At 41.4% G+C, this 20508-nt stretch overlaps 1 protein-coding gene and 1 long non-coding RNA gene across 5 annotated transcripts in view; one reads left to right on the forward strand and one right to left on the reverse strand.

Moving 5' to 3' along the window:
• Positions 1 to 20508, reverse strand: part of ASIC2 (acid sensing ion channel subunit 2) — a 514654-nt gene that overhangs the window by 425587 nt on the left and 68559 nt on the right. The window lies entirely within an intron of this gene.
• LOC121059596 lies at positions 12959 to 20084 on the forward strand. The gene is made up of 3 exons (XR_005814585.1): positions 12959 to 13104; positions 15329 to 15441; positions 19898 to 20084. It is a non-coding gene; the product is annotated as an uncharacterized LOC121059596 (long non-coding RNA).

Below are 20508 nucleotides of genomic sequence, written 5' to 3' on the forward strand. Positions count from 1 at the left end.
CCATAAGCCAAATTCCCTGACTGGGGTAGTCCTCCATGGTCTTGGGTGATCTCCCTGAGCAACAGAGTACGTCTTGAGAATTTCTTCATAATTATGGTTTACATGAGTGCAATGGAAAACTCACAGTAATAATGTTTTGGGTTTTTTTTTGTCTGTTTTTTAATTAACTGATTTTTAGACACAAAGCATGTTTCACTCTGTTTTCTCCTGAAAACACACCCTGCCTGATGGGCAGAGTCTGGTTTTGACCAAGGAACTTTCTGGCAGCTTCATCTGAACCATTCAGGTCTAATCCAAACATTGCCTGCTTCTTTGGCAATGCCTCCAGCACCAGCTCAGATGTCCCTGCCTGCCTCAGCTCAGCACCTTTCCATGCCATGCTTCATTGCATGGCCTCCACATCGGTACTCCCTAATCTAGGGGCACCGATTGTTTTCTGTAATAAGCAAACCTGACTGCAGACCAGGGCACTCAAAATGGATGCAACTCACATGGCCCTTGGTCCAGGAACATCAATGCGCATGCCTGAGCACTGGTATGAAAGCTATACATACACAGGTTATGGCATAAGGACCTCATCAGAACTCTTACCCATCCTTAATGGCTCTGTGAGATGCAAATGCACACCTGGGGATTTTAATCACCTAAATCCTGTTTATTTAGCTTAGCACTTTAACATAAAATAGGACAGAAGACACCTAGAAATGAATTCAACCCAAACTGGAAAAAAAGAAAATTCTCTTCACAGAAGAGGAGGGCAGACCTGGTGTGTCCTGCCACTGCCAAGAAAACCTTCAATTCAAAGCAGCATTTAACACAAAACTATGCCAAAGACAACCTGAAGATGTTCTGTCATATCTCATTTATGCTCCAATGCTTCAATAAAAAGGCAGAATTCCTTGTCAGCACAGCAGTCCTTTTTCAAAGAGTAAACAAAAATCACTGAGGAATTGAAGTCATTGATGAAGACTTTATGTGAAATAGCCTTCTTTCTGTCCCTGTGGAAAATGCCTTTCTTCAGACAGAAAAGTAATAACACAAATTGTCAGGTTTTGCTACTGATATGGGTAAATTCCTTGCCATGGGAAATGGCTAGCTTGCTGATTTGATTTCCATTAGCAGGATATGGGGACCCAGGCTCATGAATGCTGACAAATTAGGCTCAACATACAGTTGCACCTCCCCACCGTACACTTGCGCTACTCTCAGAACTGCTGGAGTGAAAGAGGTGCACAGGGAGCTGCTCCCGGACCTCCACTTTAGAGTCATTAATATAACCTAATGGTATGAGGGGAGGCTATGAACTACAGGAGTTCTGCAACACTTTGATTAACAGATCCACCACCCCTGGAGGGGAAAGTCGTCTGCCCAGAGATGGATGAGACAGGCAGCCAGTGATGCCACTCCCTCCAGCTGATTTTTACCTGCCCATCCTTACTAAAATAATCATCATCCTGAGAAGAACATGCAATTTGCCATGGCCAGCTGCCATTTCATTCCTAATCACTGCATTTTCTTCTTGTAGTTGAGGCATATTGTGGTGCAATTGTCTCTAAATGGTGTTTCAGCATTAAGGAAGTATTGATGAGCTGCTGTCCCCTTCATTTCCCTTACACCACTGGCCAGGATTTGGCTGAAAAAATGAACACATGGAATATGTGACAATGGAAATGCTAGGCTGAACCAGATTCTTCAGTGTTTGTATAGCTGGGGCACCTGCCCTGGCTGTTGGTTGGAACAATTATGTTATTCTGCTAGGAAATATTTTGTATTGAAAATTATTCAAATGCTGCTGTGTTATCTATCAGGAATAAATCTGCACCGACAATGTAGATTTCTCCTTCATCCCAAATCCTGCTGTTTGATGCATCAAGAAAACGTGTACATGCATTAAGCTGCCAAGAATACTTGTTTCAAATGAGCAAGCGGAGTTAGTGTTTCATCAGCGTTTGTTGTCTGTCAGGGGAAAAGTCCTTTGAAAGGCTTCAGAAACAAAGAATTGGAGAACCTGCTAACATTTTTAAGATAGGAGAGGAGAGATTATTGACGACAAGACCTGAATAAACATTCTGGAGTTTTACTCATATATTTTTTCTAAGAAAACACAACCATATCTTTTCTTGTCACTGCACTTATTATTTAGCCTTCCTTTTTTTATATCAAAATTGAGACTCTTTCAAAACAATTTTGCCAATAATTTGGACCCTTCATTCCTTTGCAACAGTTAAGAACTGATGACAAGGATTATGAGAAATATCCCAAAGCAATCTCTTCAAAGTCAGCTTCACAAGAGGAGACAGTTTGGAGTTTTTAAGGTGACAAAGGATGGTCTGGCTTTTCTGAGGTTAAAAACCTAACCTTTCAAAATTTTCTGACACTGGTAATGTCTCTTAGAGTTTTGTGCTAGAAATACAGATAGGGAGAATTCATCCTGGCCTTGAATGCAAATTTAGTAACTAGGAATCAGAATCCAGAAATTTATCACCCAAAGTGTCACAGCAGATGCTTGATCTCTGCCTGTTAGCAGAGCTGGAACAAGATGGATTTGAGTCTTCTTCTTCTCTAGGCTTAGTAGTACGGCAGTGCTTCCAACATCCTCAGTTCCTATCTTGATTCCTCACTTCTAATGGTGTCAAAATCAGGCTTGCATGATGTCATGGCTAAAAAGGACATCCAGAAATCCCACTAGACTGCAATCAAACCATCCTGATTACATTCAGATGTATTCTGCATTAATTATATTCTAGTGGCAAGTAACTTCCTATTCGCTGTTTTAGTTCTTCCTTAAAAAATAATCATCATAACATCCAGCAATAATAATGCAACAATCTTAAAGCAATCCAAGGGTCATTTCAGAGTCTGCTTGGCGGTCAGGATAATCACCGTTGTTTTAATACACACATTTTAAGTCTGAAGAACAGATCTGAAATTCTCCCCAAATTAAAGTAAGTGGGAAAAAAATCTTTATGAGTATGATTAAATGTCTAAAAAGTCTCCATGAGAATTGGAGCTAATACCATTAATCATGTGAAATCCTAGCACAACCGCCATCCCCTTTTTTCCTGATTCTTCCCCTCCACACAGCATCAGTGCTGCACAGTAAGTTTGTAATTTCTTAAAAAGCTCACTCAAATCTCCCTTTTTCTTTTCCTTATCTAAGTTCAAAAATGTCCATTTTTAATTCTGGAAGTTTCTGAAGAGGAACTAACTTATTGCCACAGAAGTGCTGGTCCTGGTCTTCTCCTCAACAGAAGGCACCATAAATCCTTTTGATGTGATTTTCTCATGAAATTTCCTATTTTCTCATGCATTTCCTAGCAGGGAATCTTGGAGAACTGATCTAAAACGTGATGTCTACCTTAACAATCAGCTCCTTCCCCATCACTCACACCTGACACACTGAGAGAGCATCTGACTGTACCTGCAGATTTACACACATGGATGAAGAGATACCCTGTCTTTCATGACAAGATAAGGCCCTTTAACCTTGCAAATCCAGTCTCCATTCAATTAGATCTCATGTCACAGGAAGGACAGTTCTGAGACTCTGCTTGATCACAGAAGAGACAGATCTCAATGTGACACAGATAATGTATGATCTGAAAAAATTAAGATCATTTAAATATTCCAAGAGAAGCAGAAACATATTGAAATGTGTTTGCAAAGTAGCTATTTATGCCTGGTATACAGACAATCTAAAATTGCAGTAGCTGGTGAATTACTTTCATTCCTTTTCTCCTAATATTGTTCCTCTAAGCAGTAAATGTGGGTCTGTTGAAGTTTTCTCTTCCATTTGACAACTACTTCAGTAGTCTGACTAATGTCATCAGATATATTCAGAGAACTACAGAATGCAAAGGCACTGCCATTACAGCCAAGCCTGTGGATGTATTTCTGCAAATTATATAGCAAAACCAAGCAGCAAATCAGTGTCTGATTAGCTCTGGGATTTGAGGAGCTTCTCATTTGAAAACTGATGAGAAAATTCCCCTCTGGAATGATAAATGGGCTAACTTGTAAGGTCTTTGTTAGTTTTCAGGAAAGCAGACTATATTAAGTATCTTCTCAAAACCAGAGTGATCACAGCTGTCCCACGGCAGTGGTTAGGGGCTGGAAGATCTGTCGTGTGTTTTAACCCAGAGTGGACAGTGGGGCTATATGATACACTTACATCAGTACTGCAAGCATGGACTACATGAGGCAGGGCCTAACGTAGCATCCTTCCTGCATCACACTGAACCAGACACCACTCAGAGGGCCTGTGGATGTGCCCTTGCCTGAGCTTTGACTGGCACTGAATGCATCAGGGCTCAGCATTCTCGCGTTCCAGATGTCCTGGGTCTGAGCTCAGTCTTTGCAGCCCACCTGCTTCCTGCCTGGTACTCAGACAGCAAACTCGTATGACCCGACATCTTCTTTGTTTTGTGTTTATCCAGCATCTAAACACAGTGGGATGCTGCTCCAGTACTGTAACACTGCTATTAATAACAATAAAAGATGCAAATTACCCCATGAATTTTCCCAAAGCTTCCCTGCAGTCAAAGATCACCTCACCTATCACAACTAAGAGATGATTCACTGCCGTCCTTTAAAGATCACATGCCAGACTGGATTTCAGTCACTGACATTTTACCCTATCGATATTTTCTGATGAGTCCTCCCTGTTTTGGTGTCCATGGTGACAAGTGCTTTTCTTCTGCAGCCAGAATCCTGGTGCCAGCGTGGGAGTGCTGATGAGGTCCTCTCCAACTTTGCAGTCAGTCGCACTTACTAACAGGGGCTGCTCTTCCCCGCTGCTCAGCACCTGGAGAACCATGCCAGATCAGGGGAAGCAAGGAGCAGGCAGCCCCCTGCTAGCTGCGCTTATTCATTTATCCAGCCATGCTCAGCATTAACACTTCAGAGCACATCCAACAGCCTCAAGCATGTTTTGGAAAAGCAGTGGAGACAAACAGCGTGTGTTCGCTCTTACCTGCTGTCTGCTGTTAAATAGTTGATAGAAATGAGGAGGAGGAGGAGGAAGTCAAATACATGCATTTTGTGGTGCCTGCTTTAGTTAATTGGACTGACTTACACTGGACCTTAATTAATGACAGTGGGTCAGTTAATATATCTTTGCAGCCATCTTTTCTGTATTTTGTTTAGTTATTTAGTGTACCCCAGATGCTTGCCAATCAGGAACAAAACAAAACAAAACAAAATCAACTTTGAAAAAAAACTAGTATGTTTTGCAATAAAAAAAAATAAAAAAGAAAGAAAGAAAGAAAAAAAAAGGCAGCATTGATTTGGTCAACTCTGCAGGATTTTGGCTAACCAGACACTAAAGAAAAATGAAAAACACCGCTACCATTTCTAGCTGTACTGGACGGCATAATCAAAGTGTCCCAATGCCTTGAATACATTAATGTTCAGTTGAGTAAACTGAGGCATGAAGGAACTGAAGATTGATTATTAAGTGAAGAACACAACCCAAAATGTGCAGTTCCCAGTGTCATGGTGGTGCCTCAGACTATTTTCCTGTTGAGCCAGACATTCTTAGAGGATTTCAGAGGTGCCAAGAACACAGCAGTCATCACATATTAACAAAACAGATTTAAAGTAGTAAAGCCAATAATTATAAAATGCTGTTCTGTACAAGTGCTCTGTGAGCTGAAGATATAACTCTAGCAAATGTGTGACTATTTTACAAAGACTTGTTAGCATGTCAGTAGTCATTAAATAGAAATAACCTGAGAGAGAGAACATGAGCCATGCCCAAGTCACTATCAGCCCAACTTTCAGGCAGTCCTCATGGATTCTCCTATATGCAAAAGAAAGCAGGTAGTTCCATTTGTAAGGCATTAACACCTGTCTTGCTTCCTGGAACAGCTAGCAATGTTTTAAGTGTCTGAAAAGAATTGCTGCTAAGCATTTAAGGAAAATTAAAATATAAGGAGAAATTTGTAAGAACAGAGAGAAGGGAAGTAAATAGCATCTTTCCTCTCTCTAACATGCCCTTCAATTGAATTTTGGATTAGAGCAATGAATTTACAGCTACAACAGACAGCAGCCAGATTGGAACCAAACACCATTGCAGCGGTTGGTAGCACGTGTAGTTACCCATCCCCAGGCCTGGACAGGGGGGCACGCAGCATGGGGAATGTTCAGGAGGACTTGGAAGTCTGTAACAAATCATATGCTACAACCTCACCGAGATAACAGAGGGGTTGCACAACAAGTGAGCTGTAGGGCATGGTTACACCTCCCTTCATCCGTCTGATAAACCTGTCCCAGCATGGCAGTCTGAGGTGACCACCTTTCATTTTGTTACTCAGTTTAGTGGTACAGCATGTTATCAGCACAAGCCATGCCGGTCACTGCCTCCTTTTGCCCATGTGCCTTCGCTCAGCTGCAATAGCAGAAGGAGCAGAAATCTCACCTCTAAAGTCTATCGAGACTAAAGTAACAACAAGGGTAGACTGAAGTCCAAACAGAGTTTTTGTCAGCATCCTCCTGTGCAAATCACAGGTCTTATTCTTGGATGAATCAACACCAACGTGGAAGAAATTAGAATAAACTGAAATATACTGAGGGAAGGGACTAGCAAAGGCAAGACCCATGAAAGTATTTGGGAAGATAAGTTCCACTGAAATCTTTTGTGTATCAGGGTCCCTGCTCCTGTTCTTGCTCATGACGTTATAATACGTGATGTTATTTTCAGGTTGATTTGATTTACCAAAGCATGTACAGTATTTCATAGCCCTCCAAGTCCTTTAATTCCACAGCAAAGGCTGTGAGCACTATAATCACTAATCTGACTAGATAATTATATTTACAGGAGATAAAACAACAGTTTTTATATTTATATATCATGACCAACACAAGCAAAGAACTTGGTTGGCTTCCAAATCCTCATCTGGTACTGAACCAGGGACTTTGCACAATTGTTTCAGTATTCAGAGAGCTAAATGAGGCAATCAATTAACTGAGTTCTGCCAATTGCAGAGAGTCCTCATATGCCTGGCTGCGCAAATCCAGAGAGTGATACTGGAATGGTAGCACTAATGGTGCTACTGGAAGTTTGAGAAATCAACAAGTTGCCTGGGTTTGGATAGCACCAGGTATTGACAGAAAATGAACAAATGGGAAAAAATCTAGTAGATAGCAGCATGAGAAAACACAGGAAGGTTTGTTATTTAAGGGAAGATAACAAGGATGGCCAGAAACAATACCATTTTCAGGAGTAATTGATATTTGTTCCAACTTGGGATGAAAACAAGCTTCGAAAAGTCAATATTTCTCATTTGCTGTGGAACAGGTGTGAACTACATAAATATATGTTTCTTTTCAAACTTTGTGTAAATAGGAAAGCTTTACAGCAACATTTACATATCACAGTACTGCTTTGCATTATAAATGCTCATCAGGACTATGCAAATTCATCATCAATAGTAACAGGTTCCAACAGAATGCAAGTGATTTTATCAAAAGAAAGAATAAAGCCTTTAAGCTTGTTGTAATGGAACAGTAGCAAGGAGGAAACCAAAATGTTAGAGTGGACATTTCAGTGTGCTGCAAACAGTCAAAATGTAAATATCCTAACAAAATGTTAATATTGTGATAATTTTTATGGAAATCGATTGCAGGGATTTGAAATGGAAAACAAAGCAAAATAAAACAACACAGTTTTCTGTCTGAAATACTAGACTCCTGGTGAGCTAACATTATCCCAAGTCTTCCAGTGCTAGTCTCAATCTATGAGTACAAAGCAGCTGAGTGAGAGCTGTCAGTCTCCTAGAAGGATATAAGGAGCACAGTGAAATCTTAACTCTTATCCAGATCCATTATTTTCCATAGCTGACGTATTTAGGGGCAGTCAGACCCCACGCTCATGCCAGGTCTTGCAAACCTCTGCTCTTGTCTGTGTGAAGTCACTATTGGTGTAAGACATTTTTGAAATCAGGTTGAAATGCAACACCTAAAAGTTCCTCCAATGCCACGCTCTATCCTCAGCAGCGGCATCGTTAGGAAGTGGACAAAAGCAATAAATAAACGTTGATGCCAACCCATCACATTCCGCTATTATATCTAATTCAGTCCTTTGATGTTCATATTGTTGCTGAAATTAATTTAATGAATGTTCACTTCACTAGAGGCGTAATCAAATATTAACAGCTGAATGGGATGAAACTCCCCGCCAGAGCTCACCATAAAGAAAGAAATGGGTCTGAAAGCAAGAAGGGTCAGCTGAACATCAGTGGGTGGGCAGAGATGACTAAGTGAGGCCACGAGGAGCTTGCATTAGCTGGAGCTGGCGGCTTCCCTCCAAGGGAAGCTTTTTGCTGTTTATCCCCACAGTGCAGCCCAGTGGCTGTTTTGAGGCAGCAGGGATGTTCCCCACAGAGGGCAGCTGACTAATGAAATCTGAAGGACGGGAGGACCAGGCAGTGTTTTTTCTCCTCCTCTCTCTTGGCTGTCCAGTGAATCTGGTGTTCGTGGCATGGTGAGTAGACTGGATGAAAAAAATCCTCACCCCTTGTCAGCTCACATGCTTGCTAAGCCTGACTTCTGCCTTTGCTTCTATTTCTATGTCGTCTTGCTGTTTTTCTGAAGCTTGTCTGCAAAGGTGGGAATTTTTGCTTCATCTGGAGTAATGTCCTTTCATTATTTTTACCTACTGAGAATAAAACATGATCTGCTGAAGACAACGTGGTTTAATACAAACAGAAGGAGAGAAAAACTCATTAAATAAGCAAAGGTGCATCTCAACTTTTGCTAGAAGGATGGAGTGTGAAAAAACAGGACTATTTACTCGCTGTGCAAGTTAAATAGAGGTGTTTGCTCTTGCAATACAGGAACACAACCACGTTAAAACAAACAAACAAACAAACAAATAACAAACACACAGAAACTTCTATTTCAGTCTGAGCATCCTTTCCTCTTTTGGGAATGAAATAACTGTAATGTACCAGCATCCTTCTGTTTCTTGGTAACCACGAAGCCAGGCTAATGCATTTAATTCCTGTTATGTCCACTATATTTCTACACCCATTAGACAAAGACCACAGCTGTATTAGTAACACAAATACACATGCAGCATTTCAGTTTCTGTGAGGATGTTTTATCTGGTCTTGTAATAATGTCAAATGTGGAAGAATCTCTTTGTTCATGGAACAGTTTGTTAACTGGACATGCATGTGAGCCTTTTATGAAGCAGGATGGACAGACGGAGACTGAACATCATGTCCAACTGTGAATGGAGACACATCCTTATTTAGAAAGCCGCATCTGCAACCTTTCAGGAACAAGGTTGCAAAAAGCACAAGACTGCAAAAATTTGGGAAAGCTGACATTCTTAAGCATCACAGGATGAAGGTTCATCCACCAGGAACCGTGTAGGCAGGACCTAACCAGAAGCAGTAGCAAAATGGTTGGGTCAGAGGCACAGTCTTTGCACTACTTTTCCTTTATCCCTGGGGAGTATAGGAGAAGATTGGAAACTTACGGATCCAAAGGAAGCAAGAAACAAATCCCTAGTAAGAAAAGATTAATGACAAACTCAAAGAATCTGGCATGGTTGGAAAAGATTAATTGTGAAACTCTTTGAGGTTTGCACATTTGTTTTCATTTTGCATCAGAACAGTCAGAGTTTTGAAAAGTTTCATTAAGAACAGCAAAAGACCAATCCATTCTAGAATGATGAACAGCCTGCATCCTAGCTCACTGAGCTGGGGTATGGGAGACTCTGCCTCGAACCCTTGCTCTGGATACCTGAAGAAAACAGTCCTTGGACTACTGAGTGTTTAGTGTGTAGTGCCGTCCCCTCACAGCTTCAGGCTGAAATATTAGTTATATACATGTGGGAATCTTTCATCATTTTGACCAAAGACTTCTTCTAAGGATAGATTCAGTGAAAATAAATGATGCAAAGAAGTTTTTCATTTCAATTAACAGAGCTTTCTCTACAGTTCATGCAAGATCCAGGCTTTTAGTTAATTTATCTCTTTTCAGCTTACATTTGCCTTTATATTAATCCACACACATTCTTCTTATTTGCTTGCTACAAAGAAATCTCAATTTTCTGATCCTTATATAAATGTGAAACCTGTACTGAGCTGTTTTTTTTTCTTTTTTTTTTTTCCCTAAAAACACTCTTAAAAAGGTTTTTCATGTCACAAGATCTATAAGATACATGGATTTTTATCTGATTCTGTGCCTTTCTACGAATACTAACAGAGAATTTAGAGATAACCTTAAACTGTTTTGGAGAATCTAAATTACATGAGTAAATGAGTCTCTGTGAATTTTCCCAACAATCTGTGGCAGAAAATTGAAAACTCCATAAATAGCATGAGAGGAGTAAATCAGAACTGAGTGATTCAGGCCAGAGTTCATCTGTACAAGTCAGATACCCCAGGCACTAGGACTCCCAAATACCCATTTTTATGGCGAGACTTGACCTGACCTTCGGCAAAGTAGGCAGCTGCCTGGAGGGGCAAAGTAGTCCCCCAGGGCCCCAGCCCTTGCCTTAGTTATGCCTAATAAAGTGGTGGCCAGATCTTCATGCCTAATAACTGATTTATGCATTTCACATCAGAACAAAGCACAGACATGCAGCTCTCTGATAACTGCTGCCACCAAGGCAAAGGCTGGGTGCAAGGTGTGGAAACGTGGTGTTTTTCCCAGCAGCTCCACTTCTGCTTCTCCGCTGGCAGAAAAAACATTTCTCCACAGCTTATCCTGCTGTGTTATCCTAGAATTTTGTTTTCCTCTGTGCAGATCCAAATTTAATTTTGCCTACGGAGCTTAAAGTCTTTTCACCATCTATCTATAAGCACAGGCTTTGTCTTTCTTAAGGTTATGAAATGCTAATTCAGGCCCCTGCATGGACTTCTAGGCTTCCCAAGCCTTACATTTATCCTGAGATTGATAGGGCTCATTTAGATGTCCTGACCTCTCGCCTCCCCTCCTATTACAATCGGTGACTGATGAATCTCAAAGGAACCTCTGGGTATATGGGGAGGGCAAAGCATGGCTCTGCCAGCTATATAATATTTCAGTTAAAATGTAACATCTGATGCTGTCCTCCCTGCATGTATTATAAAATACATAATAATGAAATACAAAATACATAATATAAAATACACAATAATACCTCCCTGCATGATTTATAAAACTATTGAAAGGAAAAACAAACTTTCTGAGAGCAAATGAAATATTTCAACTACTACAAACCACATAAGCTTCTTGGACCTTTTTTATTGGTGAGGGGAATGTCACACATCCCACTGGTCCATCAGGGCTAATTTTCAGGGAGCAGCTTCTGAATCACTGATGCAAGGAAATCAAGCAGGAAATCAAGATGGGTGGCAGCTGGCTGCTGCTCCTATTTTAAGAATTTTTTTGGTCTTCTCACCTTTTGCAAACTGCAGAACAGAGAGGAGGTCAGAGAACAGCTTGGCTGTCACATGTATTTTTTTTTCTTATTACCCCAGTGCTTTTTATCCTTAGAAGCACTACAGTTGTTACCACTAGCAGCTACAGAGCCAGGAGTCTTTGAGGCAGATTAAAGCATCCTGCAGGTAGCCATTTCCATGACAGTTATCCAAGCAGAGAGCTGCCAGCCAGTGTTAATGGTTGTGTAATGCAGGTCCTTCCTTCTGAGCTGGTCACCCTGGGCTCTGTTGAGGGTCAGCAAAGAGAAGTGGGTATTTCAGCTTATTTTACCAGTGATTATTGAGAGCTTGAGGAATTTTACCAGGGCTATAAAGGAAGCAAAGATTGCTAGCCTGGATGGGAGGATTGTTTCTGGTAGTAAGCACCAAAGCTCAGGAAGAGTCATAATTTTGTACTGGAGAATATGAAAGGTACAGGAAAAGATAAGGCTAAAATAGGTGCTATGAGATCAAGTTTCACTATTGGTACAATAGAAAATGAGGCATATATAGTAAGATGGATATTACCATTTCTGAAGTGTCACTTGTTAGTGACCTAGAAACACTAAGAAATTCCAGCAGATAACAATTAAAAATAAAAAATCACTATTGCAATGTATCCTCCTTTTACCAGTGAGAAAGCAGCCACAAAATGTGTACACAGGAAGACATAAGTCTTCCCCAGAGCAAAGTTCTTCTGTTCAGATAGAAGAGACTTTGTCAAGAGCACACTTGCAGCAAGAGTTTTTGCTGTACATACGCCCTTTTTTGAGTCCTTTCTGCAGGAGGTTAGACCAGATGGATCTCCAAAGTGGCCTTCCAATCTTTATTTGATTTTAAGTTAATTGCAGGTAGAGAAACAACAGATGGCACTCTAGAACATATCATAAAGTTTGTGGGTTTTTAGCAGGCAGACCTGTACAATCTGTTTCTATTCTCAACAAAGCTTCAGCCAAAAGAGCCCTAAAGACTGTCAATGGAGCAAGCTCAAGGGTAAGCCAGATTCTCCAGGGCATCAATCTAGTGTTCAGCCACACCAAACACACAAGTAAAGAAAAAAAAAAAAAGAAAAAAATGTGATTTTAAATAAATTATTATGTGAAATGCAAGTGGAATTCTAACCTCACCTTCTTTGGCATCAATGAGTTTTGAAATCTGTGGATTAACTGCTGTATAACAGCTTGATATTATTATATTACCAATCTCCTAAAGGACCTTGTCTCCTTTTACAAAGAAATACTGATTCAATTCTCCATGGTGTTACAATAGCATAAATTTGTTATAAGTGGAAAATCAGGCTCGTTTTCTTATCAGGCCCATATTCTTTCAAAAACAGTGTCTTGCATGTACTTTCATATCACCTTCTTTGCCAAAGTCTAAGCATGTGAAACAGGAGACCATGTTTACTTCACCCATTATAGTTACAAGTGATGTTCAACTGGGGCTACATGCTACTCTTTTTCATAGCAGCCTAGAATTACTCAGTTATTTAAGTCATTAAGCCATTAAACATTTTTGCCAGGGGTCAGACTGCCTGCTCCAGATTCCTTACCAGATGAAGATTGTTGCTAAGGTAACAGCCAACATCAGCTCCCTCTGTATCCGTGGTCCCCCCCTCCCAGCAGCATACTTGGAAGCTTATTTCTTTCTGACTGAGCTACTCGCATGTTTGGAGAGATGAATGCCCAATGTGAGGGATCTATTTGCTGGTTAGCTGTTGTGACAGTACATCAGAGTAAAACAGGGGGATGGATTTTGGTCTTACTGTTGCTGGAATCTAGGGAAATTCATTCACCAGGTTCAGAAGGACCAGAATCAGGTTATTTTTTTCCCTAAATTATCACCATTGCAGAGCAGAGCTGGACAAGCTGCTGATAAATGATGGTATGTCACCACAGATCTGGTCTCAGCCATCGCTCTGCATTTGCATGAGGCACTTCAGTTAAATCCCACCCTGAGTCATCTGCAAAATATGTATTGACATCTCAGCTAGCCATGTTGATTTCTTTTATAGCTAAAGGACAGATGAGTCATCCACTGTTACTGACATCTGAGGAAGAGTTGTCTCTGTTGAGGAGGAAAAAATTCTAGATGCCTTGGCTCAGCTGTTCACATCCACGCTTTGGACACATGAAGCATGATGAGATGAATCTCACCCCTTAGACCCTCAGGACTAATACTTTTTATCCAAATGTATGTGTCTTCAATGTTGACATCTCCATATGAACAAGTTATCTGGACTCCCTTGACAGTTAATGGAGAAAAAACAGCACCCAGAGGACACCATATTACATCAATTCCATCATATTGCAAGGGAAATGTGTAAAAATAGGTTAGACCAGGCAAGAAATGTTTGCCTTTTTCCATATAGCATAAAGAGTCTAGACAGTTCTTTCCGATGGAGGCATCTGCATCACAGATGCCTGAAGTTAATGGAGATAAATTTCATTCTGTGCCTCATTTTCCTATCTTTAAAATAAGAATTTGTAATAAAAAATCTGTATCTCCTAATGCTTATATAGGAGACAAAGACAGGAGAGTGATAGGAGTCAAACCCAGTTTCTGTTGTTGTTCTTTTTGTCACCCATTACAGTTTGGAGAGGAAACTCTCCAAAGTAGTGTAGTATATTGGAGGAAGGTCTGGAGGAAGAGGGTTGTATTTCCAGAAGAACTTAGCCATGGTACAAGTCACAGACAGGGAGGCTATTGGTTCACCTGTAAGGGAAGAGACATGTAAGGGAAGGGCCCACCTGTAAGGGAAGGGCCACAAAGATGATACGGGGCCTGGAGCATCTTCCCGATGAGGAAAGGCTGAGAGACCTGGGTCTCTTCAGCCTGGAGAAGACTGAGAGGGGATCTTATCAATGTGTATAAATACCTGAGGTGTGGGAGACAGAGGGATTTGGCCAACCTCTTTTCAGTAGTTTGTGGGGACAGGACAAGGGGCAATGGCCACAAGATAGAGCACCAGAAGTTCCGCACCAGCATGCGAAAGAACTTCTTCATGGTGAGGGTGACAGAGCACTGGAACAGGCTGCCTAGGGAGGTTGTGGAGTCTCCCTCTCTGGAGATATTCAAGGCACGTCTGGACGCCTACCTGGGCAGCCTGCTCTAAGGAACCTGCTTTGGCAGGGGGGGTGGACCCGATGATCTTTCGAGGTCCCTTCCAACCCCTGCAATTCTGTGATTCTGTGATTCTGTGATGTTTGCCTTGGTTACAGCAGCTTCCACAGACATTCAAGGATCTTTCCTACAAATCTGGGTGACCAAACATTGGAAGTGATAACAGAGAAAGAGTAAAGGCCTCTGCCAACTCACTTTTCATTCCCTGTCGGTTTGGTCTCCAATGGCAGGAGGTGCTGGTTGAGGACACAGACAAAACAAAGTCCCATTAGAATTAGTTGTATCAGATTTTTCAGATGTGTTTCTCTGGGAAGTGAAAGAAGATCAAATTGTTTTGCACAAAGAAGAGACTCTTCCAAAGTTTTTAAAACTTGAGTGAGAAGTAATCAAAGGGTCTGTTGCCAGCAAAAGATGCTGGAAATGGAAATGAAAATGTCAGTAAGGTTTGTATAGTGGCACTTGGCCAGAGCTGGACTGAATTAACTGAGCCAGGATAACACTAAACACGCAGTACTAATAGGCTCTTAGAGTATATTTCAGACAGATGAAAGCAATTGTCCCTTGACCTTCTGCACCACAATTCACCTATGGCATTCACAATAGCCTACAAATATACGTCTGGCAGAAAGATTACTGCTACCTTGGCAAAACTACTTTACTCCATCCAGAGCTCTTTACAAACTCAACACAGTTGACGTCTCTTGATAAACCCTGGGTAATGCTTCTCTGTGCGGAAGAAAACACACTCCATGTGATCCATCTAAACAACAGGCATCCTGCTATCTCAATAGGCTCTTTTCACAGTCTGCAGAGGAAAATCAGATGAATTCTGCACATCTGTCTGGTCTGTCCGCTAAAGGTTAACTGCTGGATGCAATGCAGAAGAGATACAACCAGAGAAGAGGTAAATCTTAGACTGTTTTTCTATTTGTGCAAATCCCAGACCTACCCTTCAAGGCTTGCATCCAGTAACATGTTTCAGCTAATATTTAATCAACTGGTCACAGCTCAATGCCATTTCTCCATTGCTTCTAGGGAACTATCAGTGATTTCCAGGTCTCCTCTGGTGACAAAAGCCCACTCCAGAATCACTTGTGAGACAGAACTTCTTTGAAGCGCACATGAAAAAACACACTACATTTATTTACTTCCTCTTGTGGTGGTTGTTATTTTGACATTATCCATTGGAGTGTATTTATAGTTAATATTAACAGAGTGGATCTGGAGTGGACACAAAAGTGGTGATAGACATGATAGATTTTTATAGTGAGGACTTTAAGAAACTCAAATACAGGCTGCAATAGCTGCAAGTTTGAAAAAGTGTCTTCTTATTTATCCTAATGGTGAAGCAGTCTTCACACATACAGCTGCACATTCACTCTCAAGTCCAATTACAGGAGTTTACTCAGGAGGCACTCCATGAGCTCAGGAATCACTCTGACAAGGACACAGGGCTGTGCCTCTTTCTCAGAACAGTCCCTCCTTGGCTTTTAACCCTCTACAGTTCCATTAACATTTAGCAAACTTTGACCAACAAAGATTGAGTCCAGAGAGAATAACAGCAGTGAAAAACTATTACCATGAGCCACTTCTGCAAGCCTGGAAGTTGTCTGTTTTATAAATTCAGTGCTGGGACAGTGCAAAAAGGTGGAAGCTCTCCCTCAGGTGCTACCCTGAGCTAACGTGTAATTGCAGAAGACTCTTCTGACTCATCATAGCAGGTCCCTTCTGGGATCAGAATCAGAGCTACTGGCATGATTAAACTGAGACAGACTTACTGTTGCCTGCCAGCCTCCAATGGTCAGCACAGCCCATGGAGAAGGACCTCACTGGAATTTCAGAGGTGCTGAAAGCAATAGCCTAAGAGACTTGAAGTTTGAAAGAAGAAGTAGGGCCAATGAGATACTGCAGGTACCTGAGCTCTTGTACTGCTTGGTCAATAAACCTGTTACAGCACAAGGCTCCTGTATTTCCCCAAGAGTCTCCAAATGTATCATTCGTCCCTGTACCTTTTTTTTTTTCTTTTGCCCTTGAATAATATTGTAGCATGCAAGTCTCAGTGAGAAAATAAGCCCAGAGGGGTATAATGGTAGTTGGCATTTCTCGTCAGCTCCTGCTGGCCTTGAAATTGATTTAATGATGGCAACATTGGGAATAAAAATAATAACTCTAATAATCAGGTATTCTGTAAGAACTCTTTGGTTCAATGGACCTATAGAGCTGACATATTCAAGCAGTAGAAAAAAAAAAAAAAAGGCACTATTGCAGAAATCGTACAAAAACAGCCAGTGGCAAACCTTACCGACTTCAAACTTTGCTTACACAGGTCTAGCAAAGTGCTCATGAGTCATTTCAATTGTAGGTCCCAGAAAATCTAGGTAATTACACCCAAATCTCTGTGAGAAAGGGTACATCAGAGATCCCATGTCAGTTCATTAACTGAGCAACTCATGCTCACAGAGCACGTTGAGGTGTTTTTCCACCACTGGAGAACTCAGCATAATCTGTTCTTTGTGTATAGCTTTAGCATCTCTCTGTGCATCCCAGATCCCACAGGGAACATGCACATGCCCTGCTTTGCATATGCAGGAGATGTGCCCTGTGCTAAGTGGACCTCAACTATTCTGCAAGGGTAAAGTCTGCTGATATCCCTCAAAGCACAGATCAGCCAGAGAAGAAGCTTGTACAAATTTATTTTGCTAGGAGAGCTTTTCTTGGCTGTATTTTCAGATGGTTGGAATCCTGGGACCAGGAAGCTAACAGACTCCCAGCCTAATCTATGCCTGAGCAAGAACATCAATTCTCATGTAACACTTTTCATGACTGCACCTCCCGGAAAGTTGAAGAGGAACGTAGCACTTATCTCCATTTTGCAGATGGAGCAGTAGAGGCATCAGATCAAGCCATCAAGTTCAAGAATCAAGGATCAAGCCATCGAGTTCATCACATGGCAGATTTAGGAACAGAAGACACCTCAGTGACTGCTCGCCCTGTCTTACTTCATGCATCAGCAGATGACAAACTCACACAAAGCAATTACTCAGCTGAGGGGAAGCACAGAGGAAAACAACTTCCTGTGCTGCTCTGGCAGGATGACCCAGACACGTACTGGCTCAGTCTGGATGCAATACTCCATCAAGCGGCCATCATCCTGCAGTGGTCCATGGCTACAAAGATGCTGGCAAAGCCATCACATCCCAGACCATCCACTAACGGCAGGTGGCAGGGAACAGCCGAGGTCATCCTCAACAGTGGTGGGATTTGTTCCTGGAATTGCACTAGGGATTTCTATAAGAAAACCCCACTTGGACTGATCCAAAATTTAACTGGGGACCTGTCTAAATCTACCTACCATTTGAGTCCTTTTGTCCAGGATAGTTCCTTGATGCTGTAACTCTGTAGTTCAGATGTTGGAACTGCCATAGAAAAAAGTGCAGAAAAGCCCTCGTGTGGGTAGTTAGAGCAGGAGTCCTTCCTGCCAGCTTGCCCATGTTGCCAGTGCTGGGCAGATGATGATGAATGAGGAATTTACAGCCCAGATTCATTTTGCGTCCTTGTATCCAGGAGGAGTTTATTATGGTGGCTTGACTTTTTCTGCTTCCTCCTTTTCCTGCCTTCTCTCTCTCCTGGGTGATGTCTCCCAGCACTGCCCATCACTGTCAGGGTGTCTACAGTTAATTAACTGAGTGTTTGTTTGCTTTTGAGAGGACATGGAAGGTGATAGGCTGGAGTTTACTGGCTTTGCAGTCAGTGCTAGCTGTGTCTGCTCTGCAGCTCCCACACTGAGGGCAGCTCAGGGCTAAAGCACCAATTAAATTCCACTTAATCCCTCTAATAACAATAAGAAAAAAAAAATAATTAGTGTCACCCTTGCACCATGCGCCACACTGGGGAGATTTAAGCCCTTCATGCTCTGCAGCTCTCTATCACTGTGCTCCCACACCCACCTTCCAGCCTTTGCATAAAAGCCAGCTCCACCTCTGCTGGTGTTGTTTGCCCGAACCAGCCCCACCAATTAGGAAATGAAGACACTGGAGCAACCACTCTGCCGTGCTCATGCCTCAGGCTGAGCCCAGCTGCATGATGAGCCTCTTCTGCCCAGTGGGCAAGCCTGTTCCCATGTACATACCACTGACAGCTGCAGAGCATTTTCCCTCTCTGGCAAGAGGAAAATAACTCTGGGACTCAGAATTGGGAAAAAAAATATAAATAAATAAAGAGACACAAGTCAGAACAAATGAGCTGAGAGCTGGCACATTCACATAGACTGTGCAGCACCTGCTTCCACCCACAGCTGCAGATGAATTATTGTGTGTGCAGTGTTTGAATTTCCATCATGGTGTGGTCTTACATTCATGGATGCATTGAACAGATGCAGATGGACTCTGAAGCAAGTGCAGAACAGCCAGAAACAAACCCCAGTGTCTATGTAAAGACATACAAATCTCCCTGCATCCAAATATTTAAACTTTGTATTTATACCAGATTGTTTTGGTACATGGAGTCATTCTCAACCCTCCAAGATCCTCTCTATAGATTCTGGACCATCGCATAAAATGTTGTCCCTCATGTCATTCAACAGAGACTGCATCTCCCTGTGCAAAATGATAGTGGATTTATGTAAGTTTTATTAGATTGAGCAAAACATGCTTTTTCTCCTACTGAAAAAAAAATTTCGGGCAAGATACTTTGTGCTGGACATTCTGGAAGTTTAGTGCAAGTGAACACCAGCACAAACCTCACACTTAGGTGTTATTTATATTCAGACATTTCACCAGCTGCACCATTAATAAAATTTCATGCTTCTTTCCTGAAAAGAAAAGGAAGTTTTCTCCATATAGTGTTTTTTCCCATATATATTTTAATTTCTATGAAATGACCCATAAACTGCTCTATGTTTTGCCCAGCACACATGAAAGGAGATTAACTGTCCCATGAGAGAAGCTGCACCAGCTCAAGTCCTCCCTGGCAATTCCACCCTGACCTGCATGAGACTGCCAAAATGTGTGAAAGCTTTGACCTTCCCAAGTAGTTCTGGCAAGTCAAACACTGGCACTTGGATCACTTGGAAAAAAACAACACTTTTTGTCAAACTGCAGTCTTTTTCCTGCAGAGAGCAGTAATCATATTTCTCATCTGAATTTCCCCTAAACAGGAGTTATTGCCCATATGTTTGATTTATGAGGCAATTAAGTAGGTTGGGATTTTCTCCTCATGCTTTTCCCATTTTCAGTCTCGACTACTGACTCCAGTAGACGCAGCTTATTTGTTCTTGCAGATAATGTCATTTATACTGCTAAAAAAATAATTTCTGAGCACATGGATTCAATGGTCCATAAGCTCTTATTTTATTTTCACAGGTGCATTTTTTAAGGCCAGAAGGAAATATGATCACCACCATCTAGCCTGACCTCCAGCATAACACGGGACATAGAAATTCACCTGTGACGTCTGTGCTGTGCCCTGTAATTTCTGCTTCAGCTAGAGACATGAAGAAACATCCATGCTTTCCTTCATTTTTTGCAGTAAGCATCTGTCATGTCACTAAACAAGGTAATTCAACCACTTTGATATTGAAAGAATTGATTGTATATTTATATCAGATATATTACCTCAAACTTTCTTCGACATGTATGGTGCTTTTCTTTGACTGATGAAGACTCTCTCTCTCTAGATATATATTTTTTTTTTTTCTCAAGCAAATTTATTACTCTTGAAATTACTAGAGCTGGTTAGAGCTGGTAAGAAAACAGTTGCATTCGTTTTGTAGGTATGACGGCTTGTTCTGCTGCTTGTAACTGAAAAAAGTCTGCTCATGAAATCAAGTTCAACATTCTTCATTTCTCCTCTTAGAACTTTCCAATCAATATAAAATGAGAAATTTTATGTAAGAAGGATTTTTCTTCTGGTGTGACATTTTGATTTGTAACTGACAACATTTGAACATGTTTATTCTCACCTTTAAAAAAGG

The sequence above is a fragment of the Cygnus olor genome, chromosome 25 (assembly GCF_009769625.2).
Source record: "Cygnus olor isolate bCygOlo1 chromosome 25, bCygOlo1.pri.v2, whole genome shotgun sequence".
In the NCBI taxonomy this organism is placed as follows: domain Eukaryota; kingdom Metazoa; phylum Chordata; class Aves; order Anseriformes; family Anatidae; genus Cygnus; species Cygnus olor.